Source organism: Nicotiana tabacum, chromosome 19 (genome assembly GCF_000715075.1).
Source record: "Nicotiana tabacum cultivar K326 chromosome 19, ASM71507v2, whole genome shotgun sequence".
Lineage (NCBI taxonomy): Eukaryota > Viridiplantae > Streptophyta > Magnoliopsida > Solanales > Solanaceae > Nicotiana > Nicotiana tabacum.
The window spans coordinates 89,223,443-89,241,034 of record NC_134098.1 but is presented as its reverse complement, the minus strand read 5'-3'; positions in this window follow the sequence as shown (position 1 = coordinate 89,241,034).

The window sequence follows — 17,592 nt, the reverse complement described above, 5'->3', positions numbered from 1 at the left end:
AACTCAGTAATTTTGATTCAAAATTCATATTTGTATTAAAATAATTATTGAATTTGCACAAATTATTAATTTAGAACTCAATAACTTAAAAAGATTAGAATTGCGGACCCAAAAGTTAAAAATTCTGACTCTCACGTCAGACACTTACCAGCTTCTAGTTTCCTATTAATCCAATACTGTTCGAGTTTTTCTTTTTTCCCCTTTTAGATAACCCTTGTCTGGGTGGATATATATTAATTAAAGAAACAATCAACTGATCTTTCAGTTTTACCAGAAAAGGTCATCATTGGAAAAAAAAAAAGTAAGTGTGAATATTTAAGCCGCTTCCGTAATGAATCTCTTTGTTGCGGCAACTAGGTTTCAGCGAAAGAAGAATAAAAATTACAGTTAAAAGATAAAGTTAAGCAAAAAGAGAAATGGAATTTTCATTCATAATCAGTAATGGACAAGTACATTGAGGACAGTAAGGACCAGATAACTCTATGACAAGAGGGTGAGTAATGGTTGTTGGAAGCTCATATCATGGTTTGAGTTAAGATACATAAAAGGTGGGGTGTAAGAGAAGATGGGAAGAAAGAGATAACTTATAAGCCACAGTGCCAATTTTCTGTAGGATCTGATAAGAGCCATAATACTTAGCAGATAGTTTGGAAAAGTGCTTCCCAGACACAGAAATCTGCCCATAAGGTTGGATTTTTAGATAAACCAAATCCTATTCCTTAAATTGTCTATCCGACATGTGTTTGTTAGCTTGTGCTAACATCCTTTGTTGATCTCTATTCAAGTGATACTTTAACAATTGCACCTTGAATTCTCTAGTTGACAAGCTTCTATCCACTTCTTCTACCCCAGAGCCACCAGCCACATAGGGAAGATGCAGAGGTAGGGGTTGACCATATAGTGCTTCATAGGGAGTGCTATGTATAGAAGTATGAAAGGTGGTATTGTACCACCATTCTGCTGTATCTAAGAATTGGAACCAATTCGATTGGGAATCTGAGCAGAAACATCTCAGGTAGGTCTCTTGGCACATGTTCACTACCTCTGTCTGCCCATCTGTTAGAGAATGATAGGATGTTGAAGTGTTGAGAGTTACTCCCATCATGGAGAACAGTTCTTGCAACATTTTACTGGTAAAAATTGGATCTCTGTCACTGATTATATCCTCTAGTATTCCATGAAGTTTGAAGATATTGTCCATAATAAGCTTGGCAACATCATTGGCAGAGTATGTGTGGGAAAGTCCAATGAAGTGAGCATATTTGGTAAGCCTGTCTACCACTACCCAAATAATTATTTTTCTTTTTGACTTGGGCAGTCCCTCTATAAAATTCATATTAATGCTACTCCAAGTAGCTACTTGTATCTTCAGGGGTTGCAAAAGTCCAGGATATGGAGCATTATCATACTTGTTTCTCTGAGAGACTTCACAAGCTTTGACATAGTCATGTACCTCTTCTCTCACGCCTTTCCAGTAAAAGAGGGAAGACACCCTTCTGTAAGTGTTTTCTATGCCTGAGTTCCCTCATACTAGTGTATTGTGCCAGACTTGCAAGATGTCTTTTCTCAGTTGATCATCAGGTCCTACTACCAACCTCTCATTCTTCCTTAGTTGCTCATGAATGAAAGTGTACTATTTTGCCACATCTTTTTTCTCCTTTAGGGATTGGATTAGTGCCTGCAATTCATCATCCAAATCCTAGTTTTTCATAATCAGTTCCAACAGATCAGTCTTCATAATGGAGAGTATTATGGCAGTAACCTTCACCAATGGTAGTCTAGATAGAGCATCTGCTGTCTTGTTCTCCTTTCCTTTCTTATACTCAATTTCAAAGTCATACTGCATTAGTTTGGTAATCCATTTCAACTGAGTCTCTGTGTGTAATTTCCGCTCTAATAGAAACTTGAGAGCCTTTTGGTTTGTTTTAACAGCAAATGGTCTGGTTGTTAAATATTGAGACAACTTACTCACAATTAAGACTAGAGCCAAGAGTTCTTTTTCATATACTGATAGAGACTGATGCTGCTTTGATAATCCCTTACTGATAAATGCATTTAGTTGTCCCTTCTGAATTACAACAGCTCCAATGCTTATATTACAAGCATCGGTCTCAACTACAAACATCAACGAGAAGTCTGGCAGAATCAAGACATGTGTTGTGGTGAGTTCTTCCTTCAATTGCTGGAAAGCTTTACTAGCATTCTCATTCTAACAAAAAATATCATTCTTCAACATATCAGTGAGGGGTTTACTAATGATTTCATACCCTCTGATAAATCTTCTATAATACCTTGCTAATCCAAGAAAACTCTTCAATTGTGTTACAGATTGTGGTTCAGGCCATGACCTTACTGCTTCCACTTTCTTAGGATCAGTGGACACACCCTCGGCAGAAATGTAATGTCATAAATACTCTACTCTTTTAGCAGAAAATACATATTTGCTCTTCTTAGATAAGAGTTGATGTTGCACCAGCAGTTCAAATGCCAACTCAAGATGATGTAGATGCTCTTTCAAACTTTTTTTTGTAGATTAGGATGTCATCACAGAACACTAGGATGAATTTCTTGAGGTGTTCTTGAAAGATGCGGTTCATTAATCCATGAAAGCTGGAAGGTGCATTGGTCAAGCCAAATGGCATGACTATATAAGTATTCATAGTGCCCTGACTGTGTCTTAAAGGCAGTTTTGGGACATCTGTTGGGGCCACTCTTATCAAATAATATCGTGCCCTTAAATCTATCTTTGAATAGAATTGAGATCCCCCCCCCTCAAGTTCATCCAATAGTTCCTCAATAATAGGAATTGGGAACTTGTCCTTGACAATTGCATTGTTCAAGGCTCTATAATCTACACATAATCTCCAAGATCTATCTTTTTTCCTACTAGCACCACAAGTGATGCATAGTGACTTAAGTTGTACTGGATGATTCCCTGATTCATCATTTCTCTCACCACGGATTCAATAACATCATTTTGAAGTGGTGAGTATCTGTACGGCCTGGAAATAACTGAAAAATCACCCTCTACTAATGGAATATGATGGTCAAATACCCCTCTAGATGGGGGTAGTTGAGTTGGCTCACCAAATACATTAACATATTTATCAAGGACTTCTTGGATCTCTACAGGTTCTTCCCCAAGATGAGCTTCCCCAAGGACTTCTGTCACCTCTGCCTCCTTCTCTTTTGTCCTTATTTTGATCATAAAATTTTTTGAACCTCCTATTGATATTTTCTCCAAAGATTTAGCATTTACAATTTTAAAGGTGGGTTGTATTCCCTGCAGAGTAAGTAGTTTTCCCTTGTATTCAAATTCAATCATAAGCTTTCTGAAATTGAATTTGATGTCCTCCAAGGGCTAGAGCCATTATACTCCCAGTACTACATCACTCTTACCAATGGGAAACACTAAGAAGTCATCCTGGAACACTGCACCTTGCATCAACTATTAAAACCATGTACATACTCTATCTGTTGGTACCTCCCTACCATCTGCTACTTGCACTAACTGGGGCTTGGTCTTATTGATTTTGCAACCTAACCTTCTAGCAGCATCTTCATGTATGAAGTTGTGAGTGGAACCACAATCAATAAAGATCTCTAATGATTTCTTCTCTATGAATCCCTTCATTCTTAAAGTCTGCTAACCCATAGTTTTATTTAAGGCATGCAGTGAAATAGCACAAATTTTAAGAAGTTCTATTATTCCCTGATGTTCTTCTTCTACCAACTCTATTTCCATCTCAATTTCTTCTTCTTCCTCTATGTCTCCAATTCCATTAAGAATAATTGCCTTTTAGCTTGGCACTTGTGGCCAACTACATATTTCTTATCACAAAAGAAACATAGTCCTTTAGACCTCTTCTCCTCCATTTCTGTTGGACTTAGCATTTTTCTTCTGTTGTTTTCAAACTTAGAAGTGATAGGTTTCTTAAAGGTGTTGGTATGATTCTTCTACCAATTACCAGAGTTACCTGTGGAGGAACCCTTAATGGCTTTGCTTTGAGCAGCAAAACTTGCCTCATGTAGCCTTGCTAAGTAGTAGGCTTGTGGCAAGGTGCAGGGATTGCGAACCTTCACTGCCTGACTAAGCTCTGTCTTGAGGTTGTTCAGGAGGATGCTGATAGCATGCCCAACTGAACTATCCAGCCTAGTCATCACCCCAACAAATGCCTTCTGGTAATCCTTCACTGTTTATGTATGCTTGATATTCATAATCTCTGTCATAGGATTAGAGTATTCAGCTCCAAAGTTATCACATAATACCCATATGTACTCTTCCCAAGTAGGAAGACCCATCTGTCCTCTACTCCATATGTAGCCCAAATGCCATCGTAAGGCATCTACTTCAAAATATAGGAAAACTAGTTTCATCCTCTGTTGTATGGTAATATTCCTCTTCAGCAAAAACTTGATCCACCTTATACAACCAGGTTCTCAAGTCATCCTCATTGAATTTAGAGAATTCCACCTTAGTATATTTGGTAAAGGGTATCCTGTGCAATGGGACATTATGGTTATTGTGTGGTATTTGAGGGTTGTTCTGAGGGTAGTTATTTGTGAATGTGCTCTGATAGGAAGTTGGTGTTATGGAATAGGGAAATTGGTGGTACAATGAGGGTGGAATATGTGTTGTAGTGGTGTTGTAAGCAAATGGGAATTGGGCATTCTGGTTGTAGGAATTATAAGGTGTTGGCACATTGCTAGGGGCTCCTAGGTTCTGGAACTGATTTTTTTTGTGAGGCTCAGTTTGGACATAGAAAGGTTGTGGTTGGGACCCTATAGGTCTGGGTTGTGGGAAGTGTTAGTTATGAGATTGGATTGATTGTGTTGTGGACACCCGTGAATGGTGGCTTTGGAATGGTGGGTTAGTGTTATGCAGCATATGGGAAACCTGCATCACAAAAGCTGGAATATAGGGCCAATTTATACATTAGGTGAATATTGGGTCTGTACACTAGCTGGAGTTGGAACACTAGAAGCAAAAGGCAAAGAAATCTGAGTTTGTCCACTAACATGAGGTGAAACATTACCTAAATTTTCACTACCCATTCCAGTTGCAATCGAAATATTGAACCTGACAGTGATAGGTGTAGCTAACTCGCCAAGGTCGAAAGGCTTGTCGTTAGGGGAATATTGTTCTTCACCACTGTAGCTTAATTCTTTATCTCGTTCAGATCTCTTCCTTGCGTGAATTACCATATTGAGTACTTCTCTCATCTCGCTCATAGCTTACTCGTGATGTTGGCAAGACTGCTCGTGACTTGCTTCAAGATGGTTCTGCTTCTCTGTAAATTGAGTCGCCTCCATTGCTATCTTGTGTAGCATATTCATGACCTCACTCATTTCAGTATCCATTATTCGCAAAGCCGAGGAATTGCTCCGATACCACTGTTGCGGCAGCTAAGGTTCCAGCGAAAGAAGAATAAAAATTACAACTAAAAGATAAAGTTAAGCAAAAATAGAAAAGGGATTTTCAATCATAATCAGTAGTGGGCAAGTACACGGATATATATGCCTCCACTACACACTAACTGCCAAAATAGCATACCTAATTCTGTACGACTAAAGGAAATATAAAAAAATACTTCGAGGACTTAAGTGTATTGCTTTCAAACTTTACCTATACAGACTTCTAACCAACTTAACCGTTAATTACAATCCCGCAAACTCTACGTACAACTCCCTAAGCAGACTTCAATTCTTCATTGTATCACTCTTCTGTGATTTATTGCATTATATTCGGAGGACGATAAATATGAACTAGTATTAACTACGGAGTACCAGTTAGATCATCATCATTAGTGTATTTTTTTGTCAATATCATCACTGTTATTAGTATTATTGAATATCTTCTTTAGTAGAGTTAGTATCACTACCATCAAAACTGCTGCTACTTAGCATTCTCTGCGTATCTTCTTTTCTATTACTGCTACAAGCCTGCAACTACTACCATGCCACCACTACTACTTAGCGTGCTCTATTACTATATATAACATATAATTTAATAATAATTATTAAAGTTTAATTTGGTTGGAGTTGTATAGACGGTGAGTCAATAATGATATATCACATTTTCTCTCATTAGCTGGGTATATTTATGTATACTCAGTTAGATCTTCAATTCTTATTTTTCATCTATGTATATTCATTTTTTTTATGTTTTCTGACGCTTGACTTTCTAATTTTGACTCAGTTTTTTCATATTATCTATTTTATTTTGTCATGTTTGATTGATCCATAGATTAAAAGACAGGTTCTTTTCTATCTCATTATTGTATGAAATTTATTAAATAAGTTTAAGAGGCCGGCCTCTTAATATTTTTGGCTTTAGACCACCAACACCGTCGAGCCCCCTCTATTTGTTTAAATAGTTTTTTATAACAAGTCTTAATTTGATGACTTGATTCCACAACCCCAAAACCGTCTTGAACTCAGGTGCGATGAGCTTTAAGACCTGATCTTGAAATGAGAAGATAAAATAATATAATTGTCACGTTCCAAACTACCCCGCCGACGTGATTGGAACCCAACTAACACCACCTACCAGACGAACCATACTTTCATACCTTAGCCATTAATTTGAGCATTTGATTAATTATATGAGTATCCAAATAATCTGATAACTAATTACGGACAATTAATATCTCAAAATATTAAATTAAAACTCTAGCCCAAATCTCATACTAGACCATGGAGCATCTAAGAGAATTATAAAAGACATCATATAAATAAAGGATAAAGACTCTTTTGGCTGCCTCTACCAACAATGCGGCGGCTTGCCTCAATAACTGAATCAACTCTAGCGAACTCGTTAGCTACTAGCTCTGTCTTCACCAATAGTACATTCATAGACATGCATGTAAGGTGTGAGTTATACATAAATATAATCTAGTAAGATCCTCGACCCGCCAATCTGAATACCTCTGGAACGAGTGTTAGAAAATACAAACACACAATAAGCACAAAAATAATATGCACCGAAATTCTTTCACCATATACTTTACTCTAAATCATCCAAATAATTATTCAACAACAACACTATATATCTCAGCACAATATACACTAAGGACTTGTCATAAACGATAGTGCAGTAAATTAACCAAACACCCTAACGAGTCCACGACAACATACACAAAATGCCCCAAATCTATCACGGCATCATACACAATGCCCCAAATATATTATGACAGTGAGGAAATAATTTCTAACACCCCAACGCCATAGCACGAGGCTATGCCATATCACACCACACCACAAATCACTTATTAAGTAATTTTAGCTTTTTACAAAATAATATTTATTTGCGGATGGTCAAAGACCACCGATTCTGTCAAGCGCACGCTCGTCCGAACACATGGACCAGGCAGACAAAACATACTTTCAAAACGGATTTTGAAAAAGCAAGAATCAAAACTTAAAGTCTCTCTTACCTCGCTACGACAAGTCTCTCAATATTGTTATGCCCATAACACCAACCAAACGGGCTCCAATGACCTCAATCTATGAAAAATATTAATTATCGATGTCAACAATACTAGTCGGGGTCAAATTTCAATATCCCTAACTTTCAAACTTAGAACTAAATCTTAATATTCTACCTATTAAGTATCATATTTTTAAAGGTACAAACATATCCCAATATCTCAATCTAAACTGAATATTTAATATAATCTAGTTTACTAATATTTATGTCCCGAAATAATAATCATAGAGTATAGAATAGAAAAAGAAGATCAAATACATCGACAACCCCCTAAAGTTGAGACCACTTTCCACTCTACTACTTCTTTAGTCTGTTCCATTTAAATACTTTAACCAACCCTTTAATGTGCCACTTAAATACTAAAATCCCTCAAGGAACTTCGCGTGTGAATCACATATAATGAGCGCATGAATGTAAAAATATAGTCTGACTGGACTATTTCAACGGTAAAAATCCTAAACCCCGCGTTATATTACCCCCTTTTCCCATTTCTTCTTCTTCTCCAAGCCCTAATTCCTTTTCTTCAATCCGAATTTCTCTAGTAAAATTGAAAGTTTTTTCTCCAATTTGAAAGACCACCGTCATCCTTCTTCGATTTCAGTTGAAGCTTTCTTCACATCTTCTCTCCCTCAGTCTGTTGCTTGCCAATGACTAAAAATTCAGAGAGGACTGATTCGTGCCGATGTGGTCAGGCATTTGTGTTAAAAATCTCATGGAGTTTGGTAAACCCAGACAGAAGGTATTGTGTATGCAAAAATGGCGTAGTAAGTATATATTTCGATAATCTTTTCTATTTCTTTGATCTTAATATTGGTACGAATCTGCAGTTTTTAAAATTAATTTAGTTGGATATGTTTTAAAGGACAAAGGAGGATGTAACTACTTTAGATGATTTTAGGAGGTATTTCCTGACCAAGAAAATAAAGTTATTTGGGGTTTGTTGAAGAGAGTCAAGGCCTTTGATCAAGAAAGGGAACGAGCTAGACAATGTAGGAAAAAGTTGTTATTTATTGTACTACTAATTGCTCTAACTATTTGGTTGTACTGTTGTTCTTGCAATTGTTGATGCCAACATAATTCGAAAGTGGCTGAAGGTGGTTGTTAGTGCAAAAATGAGGATTGTTGTTAGTGTTCTTAGTGTTTGAGAGTTTTTTGGTGGTTTCTGTCTTTTGTTGTTTGGATGTGTTTGTGTAATTTGTGTAACAAGTTGTTATAGGATGTTTACAGTATATTTAGTTGTTGATGTAATTTACAATGTTTGAATCATATTTTGGTCGAATTGGTTCTAAGAAATAGTTGTTGGAATTTTCATTTGGTGCCTATTGTAGAAGCTGGTAACACCATGCATGTTTTGTGCCTATTGATTCTAGTAATGCAACCAAATGGTAAGAAATTGGTAACAAACTGGGATTGTGTAATCCAAACATCACAAAATTTTAATAGAAAATTCAAGATATAACCTACTCATAGCGTGTTGTACAAGTTGTAAATAACTTGCAAGACACATTTTGTAACCATAGATAATAACTTCAAACATAATAATAAAAGGGAATAAAATCACATAATTCAAATAAGTTCTATAAATGTGAAAAACTGCAGCACATTACAAGTAGTCAAACCATAATGGCAAAATGAGGTTCAACAAAATACAGTAGGTTCTCGGCAAGTCACTAAAAACTACTTGCTGCAATCCAAGTCACTATAGAATCCATATTTCTATTACAGTACAAATTGTTGTAAACTAAAGACTGTCAACTATAAAATTCAAGTCACTGAAACTATTTCTTGGCAAAGTTATCCATGATCACTTATGTTGCAACTTTTTTGTGGTGGTTGTTGATTTGTGGGTTGTCCAACTTTATTTCTTCGACTTGCACTCATTTGCTGAAGTTGGGAAGTAGTAATTGCATCTCCTCCATTCCATCTTAGTCCTGGTAGCCTAATTCCATCACTTGGCTACACATTTGTGGTACTACTCAACCTACTCCCATGGTTGATAATCCTTTCACTAGTAGTACCCGGCTAAAAATGTGTAAAGTCTGTAATATTAGATAGGGAAAAGTCAAAGAGTAACAGAACTAAATTTATAAATTGTACTTACATTGAGGACTGTTCTTCCAGTCTACGGGTTAGTGTAGCATCCAAATCCAACATGTCTTGGCCTTTTTTCTCCAGTAGCAAGTGAAGATCCAGTTTAAGAACCCCTTTTCACACCAGTCGAAGTTCCTCTTCCTCTTGGTATTATACCCATTTCTCTGGGAGCAGTTTGAGGAATAGCATCTCGGAATACATCCCTGGTACGTCTAATTGACGTACTACTTGCCTTTCCTCTGCCTATTCCCTTGCCCTTTCCTCCAGTAGTGTAACGACCCAACTGGTCATTTTGAGCATTTACGTTTCTTCCAACTATTTGAAGTCTTGAATAACTTCCTATGAGGTATTATGACTTGTGTGAATTGTTGGTTTTGATTTTAAGGTATTTCAGAGTTAGCTTGGAAGAATGAATTTTCATGTTGGAAGCTTAAGTTAAAATAGTTGATCGGATATTGACTTATGTGTTAACGATCTCAGAATTTAATTCTGATGATTGCAATAACTCTGTATGGTAATTTTGAACTTAGGAGCGTGTACGGAAAATTATTTGGAGGTCCGTAGTGGAATTAGGCTTGAAATGTCAAAAGTTGAATTTTGGAAAGTTTGACCGGGGGTTGACTTTTTGATATTGAGGTTGGAATTCGATTCTGGAAATTTGAATAGCTTCGTTATGTTATTTATGACTTGTGTGAAAATTTTAAAGTCATTCCGGATTGATTTGATGTATTTCGGCACAAGAGATAGAATTTGAAAGTTCAAAGTTCATTAGGCTTGAATTGAGGTGTGATTCGTGGTTTTAACATTATTTGATGTGATTTGAGGGCTCGAGTAGGTTTGTGTTATGTTATGGAACGTGTTGGTATATTTGGTTGAGGTCCTGAGGTGCTTGCGTATATTTTGGATCATTGGTTGAGAGATTTATAAAGTTAAGAAACTTGGGAGTTTGGCTATGGTAAATATCGGATCAAGACGACCTCTTTCAGTGTTTTGAGTGCGCGAGCAGGTCCGTAGCATGTTTTATGTGTGAAATTCATATATGGTTTGTGTCCAAGAGGTTCCGGATGAGTTTTGGGGTGAGTTTTGAGCGAGTCCGGGCATTTCGGCACTCTAATATTGTTCTGGCACATTTGGGGGTGCGGACCGCATATTTTTGTGTGTTGAGGCGAAGGAGGGGCGCGGACCACACATAAGAGTACGGACCGTAGCAGAATTTCATGGTCGCGCTTGGAATTCCGCGGACCGCACAATTCTGTCCGTGGCCACGCTCGAGGAAGTTTTGCAGATTCGTCGGTCCGACTTTGGGAGCTTATATCTTTTGATCTACAAGGAATTTTGAGATGATTCAAAAATGAAAGTTGTAGTCCTTCGTGTCTAGTTTCCATAAATGTAAAGAAGTCATCATTTGGACATATGTAGAGAAAGGTATGGCCAAAATACTAAAGTCTGGCAGTACAACCACCAAAAAATGCGGCTGCACCATTTTTTCGCGACCGCAGGACCTGGGAGGCACGGCCGCGCTTGGAATTTCGTGGACCGCACATGGTGAGTTCAGAGAATGGGCTATATAACCGAGGCTTAGATTATTATTTTATTTTTGGACCTTGGGAGCTCGGTTTGAGACGATATTTCGTGTGTTTTTCAAGAAATCCATCAGGGTAAGTGATTCTAACTCAGATTTGGTTAACATACATGAATATATCATTGTTTTCATCATGTAATCAGTATTTTGAGATGGAAATTTGGGAAAATTGTAGAAATTTCATAAAATAAATTTTTGGGAGTTGAACACCGATTCAGAGTCGGATTTGAGTGAAATTAGTATGGTTGAACTCGTAATTGAATGGGTTGTCAGATTTTATAACTTTTGTCGGGTTCCGAGGCGTGGACCCCACGGGTAATTTTTGAGCTAAATTTCGGATTTTTATGAAAAATTAGTATTTTCTTGTGGAATTAATTCCAATAAATTTTATTGACCGAAACGAATTAATTGTGACTAGATTCGAGGCATTCAAAGGCCGATTTGCGAGGCAAGGGCATAGTGGAGTAAAGAATTTTACACTCTGAGGTAAGTAATAATTTTAAATCTGGTCGTGAGGGTATGAAACCTCGGAAATTGTTATCATGAGATTACTTTGGAGGTGACGCACATACTAGATGACGGGCGTGTGGGCGTGCACCGAGGGGATTGTGACTTGGTCCGACCCGTGAAAACTGTAAAGCTGAACAACTCATTGATAGTTATGTGATCTCTATGTGTTATGGAAACCTGACTATAAGTCTTGCTAGAAACCATGTTTAGGCTATATATTGGTATTGTTGGGACCCACATAGGTCGTGTACATGTTGAATTATCTGTTTAAATTATTGTTTTGTACTCAGTCACAGCTTACTTGATTATTTTATCTCAGTCTCTATTGTTCTTTATTGACGTATCATACCATTGTTGTTTGGACTAATTTTTATGATTTTTTTAAGCCCGAGAGACTGGAGAGCTTTATGACTGAGTGAGGCCGAGGGCCTGATTGTGAGATATTATACTATAGCACGTGAGTTGGTCATGCAACACATGAGTTGACCGTGCGGATCCTTGTATAATACTATAGCACATGAGTTGGCCGTGCAGCACGTGAGTTGGCCGTGCGGATCCAGATATTTATATTATGGCACGTGAGTTATTTGTGCAACACATGATTTGTCCGTGCAGATTATAGCGCTTGGGCTGTAGAAGCCCCTCCGGAGTCTGTACACCCCCAGTGAGCGCGGGTACCCATTAAGTGTGAGTGTTGAGGGCTGGGAGCCCAGTGAGTGTTGAGGGCTGGGAGCCCAGTGAGTGATCCTGAGAGTTTGCTTTTCATTTGTTGATGCACTTAGTTGCTATCTGTTATTGTTGTGAAATCTCTGATAGATTTTATATCCGGATTACATGAACTTGAACTGTATAAAATTGACTTGACTTAAACTGCCGGATTTGGAAGCATGTCTATTCTTTGCTGGAATTACTGAAAGTGAAATATAACTGTGTGGCTCGTCATTATCTTCAGTTCCTTAGTTATTATTATTACTTGCTGAGTTGGTTGTACTCATACTATTCCCTGCACTTCGTGTGTAGATCCAGGTGTTCCCGAACATAGCGGGTGTTGATCATTTTGCGCAATTGATTTTCAGGAGATTTTGAGGTAGCTGCCGTGTTTCGCAGACCTTGTCTCTCCTTCCCTATCTTCTTATTTACAGTATTTGGTCTCAGACTGTTGTGGACCATATTTTCCAGACTTGTAATCATATTAGATGTTCATGTACTCAGTGACACTAGGTTTGGGGAGTGTTCGTATTAGTATTTGTGGAATTTTGTATTGTATTTAAATATTATATTTTCAACCTTAAAGAGAAGTTTTGGTTTATTGAGATTATCGGTTTGCCTAGTATCGAGATAGGCGCCATCACGACAGGTTGGAGATTTTGGGTCGTGACAAGTAGTTGCACTTGTTTGGGTACCATTGCCACTTCCTACAGTAGTTGCACTTGTTTGGGTACCATTGCCACTTCCTCCAGTCACTTCACTTGTTTGGGTACCATTGCCACTTCCTCTGGTCACTACACTTGTTTGGGCACCATTTTCACTTTCCCTAGCAGTTGCACCAGTTAGTATAGCATTGCCCATTCCTCTGCCCCTTCCATCAGTAGCTGAAGACTCTCTAGGGCCACTCTAAAATAAAAAAAAATTCAGTGAATATGTAGTGAAGTTACAGAAAATACAGTGAAGTTAAAGAAAATGCAGTGAAGTTAACATGCAATGAAATTTCAAGAAAATGCAGTGAAGTTCATACCCTTATTGAACATCTTTTTTTGTTGTGGCCAAGTTGATGACATTGTGAACAAGTCATTTTAACTCCTTTTTTTGGACAGCTTGTCCCTTTTTTTGCTGGTTCATTCTTGGCCTTTCTTCTATTCTTTTGGGGTCTGCCTGGCATTGGCTTTGGTGCTGGTGGTTCAATTGGAGGATTGTTGCTCAATGGCCACATTTCTAAGTTAGGAATTGGCTGAATGAAGTGCCCATAAGCATGTAGAAATTTATCATTTTTGTACCAGTGCTCCACATGTTCATCTGGATCTTGCTGTAAGTAATAATATGCATACAATGCATGTTCACATCGGATGCCCCTTAATTTCCACAACCTACAAGTGCAAGTCTTGAATGTAGTATTTACTACAAACCTTAACTCTTTCTGTTTGATTTCAAATCCATCCCGACCATTCCATATAACTATGCATTGTCTAGTTAACTCCTTGCTCTCTTCTAATATTAGCCTAGCCATAAGTGATATATCTTAAATCCATGTCTCAGCAAACTTAATCATATCAACATTTCTAGCCATGATCTTATGCCTAATTTCTTCTAGCATGGTAATAATACTCTTCTGCCTAACAACCAATATCCATGAATTAAAAGTCTCATATACTATGTCACGCCTGGAATGTTCTTGGAAGAAAGCACTGCACCATTCCTCCCTTGGATACTTCATCATGTCTTCACATATATTCTGTGAGCCGAGTCTCCTCATGTTCTCAACTTCTTTGTTGTATTTAAACACATAGCTTGCCTTTGAAACCTTCCAGAATTGCTTTCTTCTTTCTTCACCCCTCTATTTCTTTAACCAATTGGATCATATGTGCCTTGAACACATCCTGACTTCTGCATCAGGAAGCAAGTCCTTCACAGCTGCCAAAAATCCCTACATAAAAATATAGGCAGAATAAAACATTAGAAATTAAAACAAAGAAAGGTATTACTTTTAATAAGCAAGAATAGCAAAATATTTACTTTCTGCATGTCTGACATAACTGTTAAAGCTTGACCATATCCCAGCTGCAGATCTTCCATTAAGTGTCCAATGAACCAGCTCCGTGAATATTTGGTCTCATGGTGTACAATAACCCATGCAATAGAAAACATCTATTGGTTCCCATTTCTTCCTACAGCAACTAATAATTCACCCTTGCAATGTCCTTTTAGAAATCACCCATCAAAGCTAATGATCTTCCTGCAACATTCTAGCCAACCTTTCTCCAAGGCATCAAAACAAACATAAAAGTACTTAAACAAGTTCTTACTAGACTCTGATTCTCTGTCAATTTCTACCCAACAAGAGTTACCAGAATTTGTTTCTTTAATACTATTAGCATAGTCCCAAAGTCTAGTAAACTCCAACTTCCAATCCCCCATAAACTTTCTAAGAACTATTTGTTTGGCCCTATAAGTAATTGTTCTTCTTACATACAATCCCAAATTCTCTATAACAAGTTCCTGAATTTTCCAGATCTTTATATAAGGTGCAGCGGTTAGCTCTTTTTGAATTTGTTAGCAATATACTTGGAATTGCACAACTTGTTTGTGTTCAATAGTTGACACTTGTGAATAGGGTAGTATTTTTTCACCATAAAGTCATTAGAATCCCTATCAATACTAGCAAATAACTCCCATCTGCATCTTTTATGTTTACACCTTACCCTTACTCTATGCTTCTCATTGGGTCTAAGCTTCAATTGAACCTTGTACTCAACTGCATAATCAGTCACTGCCTTCTTAAATACCTTAGCATTCTCAAATATTATGCTCAATTCAAATATTGAAACTACACAGTTTGGGTCATATCTAACCTTTGTGCTCTTCCTTCTACTTGGAATGTCAGCACCTGGCTCAAAGTCCACATCTAGCTCTTCACTAGCGTCATCACTTCCATCATCTGAACTATCTATGAATTCCTCATCACCTCCTAATCTGCCAACATATTTTTGTCGTTTGTTCACCCATATATCTTCAAAATCTCTATCAATTTAAGCTTCTACTATTGGTACTCCAACAGTTTCAGGTTGTTTCTTTCTTCTGCTGGCCTTCTTTTTATTTCTCCTATCATTTCTTATGACTCTCAACTCTTCATCAACCTCACTATCGTTCTCATCGGGAATTTCATCTACATCAGACTCACTACTAGCCACATCTGATTCAACCCCTTCTTCACCACCTATAACATCATCTTCTGCAACAACATAATCATCTTCCTCGGCAATAACATCTTCTATAGTTGGTTCTTCAGCAGCAGTTAGTTCTTTAGCAGAAAAATCATCAACAGAAACACCAGCCTGTGACTCTTCAAGTGGAGGCTCTTCAAGAGGTTGTTCTGTATTTATATTATCTGGACCACCTTCATTTGTTGCCCTAGATGACTTATTTAATGAGTCACTACTATCTTCATGAATTTTTGGCCCACATAAATAGCCAGTTGGGACAAATGTCTCAACAACCTCATCAATAACATGTAAAACATACACATTTAATTCCTCGTCAGTACAGTGGCAACCAATATTATATAATTGTTCGTCATTTTCTACCAATACAAATTCTTTACTATTATGGTTAAAGACATAACCCATAAAAAAACTAATAGTGTGGTACCCCAGCCCCCTTGTATAATAACCAAATTCAAAAAGGGAAAAACGATCCTGATCAATAGAAAATTCGTTCACCTCAATATTGGTGACATATTTTGTGTCTGGAGGATCGGTAAAGGTTCCACCATGATGAAAGTGTAGAAGAATAAATGTGTCCCCAGACATACTTTACCTTACATTGACAAAGACGAAACACGAAAAAATAAAGGCACGTCTAAAGATTCGTCAAAAAAGAAGAAATTTGGGTCTGGCATTTCACTCCCCAGTTACTAACATGCACCCAAAATAAACAACAAATAACTAAGGATAAACAACAAATGTTGCTTACCAGTATCAAAAGGAAGACAAACGAATGAAAGCCAATGGATTTGGTAGTATGAACAAGCGATTCAACCGATGAAAAATCGTCGGGTTAAGATTTTTCTTTTTTTTTACGGACTGATAGAGGTAAAAAATGGGGATGGGTTATTAGTTATTAGATATAATAATTTTGTGACGGGTGAACTTGGTACCCAGGTAAATTACGTGGACAACAGATCCACATGGCGTACATTTATTGGGCTGAAATTACACATGGACAGCGCTTGCACACACGCGCTTTTGTTTTAATATGGGTTGAAATTTTAGTGTTTAATTGGCACATTAAAGAGTTAGTTAAAGTGTTGAAATGAAACGACTTTAGGGACTATCGATGTATTTGGCCGAAAAAGAACGATACAGTGGTTTATAAATCCTACATGTCCGAAATTTTGAAAATTTCATTATATTTTGCTTGTATTTATGTATTTTGAAGGTTTGTATTTTTTTTAATACAACTGAATATGCATGTATTCATGCATGAATACAAGATATAAACATTGAAATACACTAAATAAAATATTTTAAAAATATATATATAAACAGTGAATACATTTAATTTTAAAATACAATGAAAAACAGTAAATTACATTGAATACAAATAGAAATATATTGAATACAATCAATGAAATATATTAAATACAGAAGTAATAACATGTATCGGGAATAACTAACATATTGTTAATACAAATTTATTTGAATACACTGAATATAAAATAGCGAACATACTAAATATAAAAGTTATATACAATTGAAAAATAATTCTAATTAATTGGGTTGATAATGAGGCATGTTAGAATTGATTTTGTTGAGTTATATTAGGAGTGTATCACGCTAATTGATATTATTTACGTTATTAGACAGCTGGACATACCTATTTTTAAGCTGATTGTCGTTACTGTATTCATGAATACAGCGAATACATGTGAATACATGCGCGTACTGCTGGACTGCCCTGATTTTAGGAGCTTTTTATTGCTGTATTCATGAATACAGCAGCGCGAATACATGTGAATACATGCGCGTGCAGATGGACTGCCCTGATTTTAGGCGCTTTTTACTGCTGTATTCATGAATACAGCAGCGCGAATACAACGAATACACTACCGTAATAACTAAATAGTAGCTATAGGAAGGAATTATGTATATGGTAGCCATAGGAAGTTAATAGCCACTGAACAATAGTTGTTTCTGAAAATTTCTCT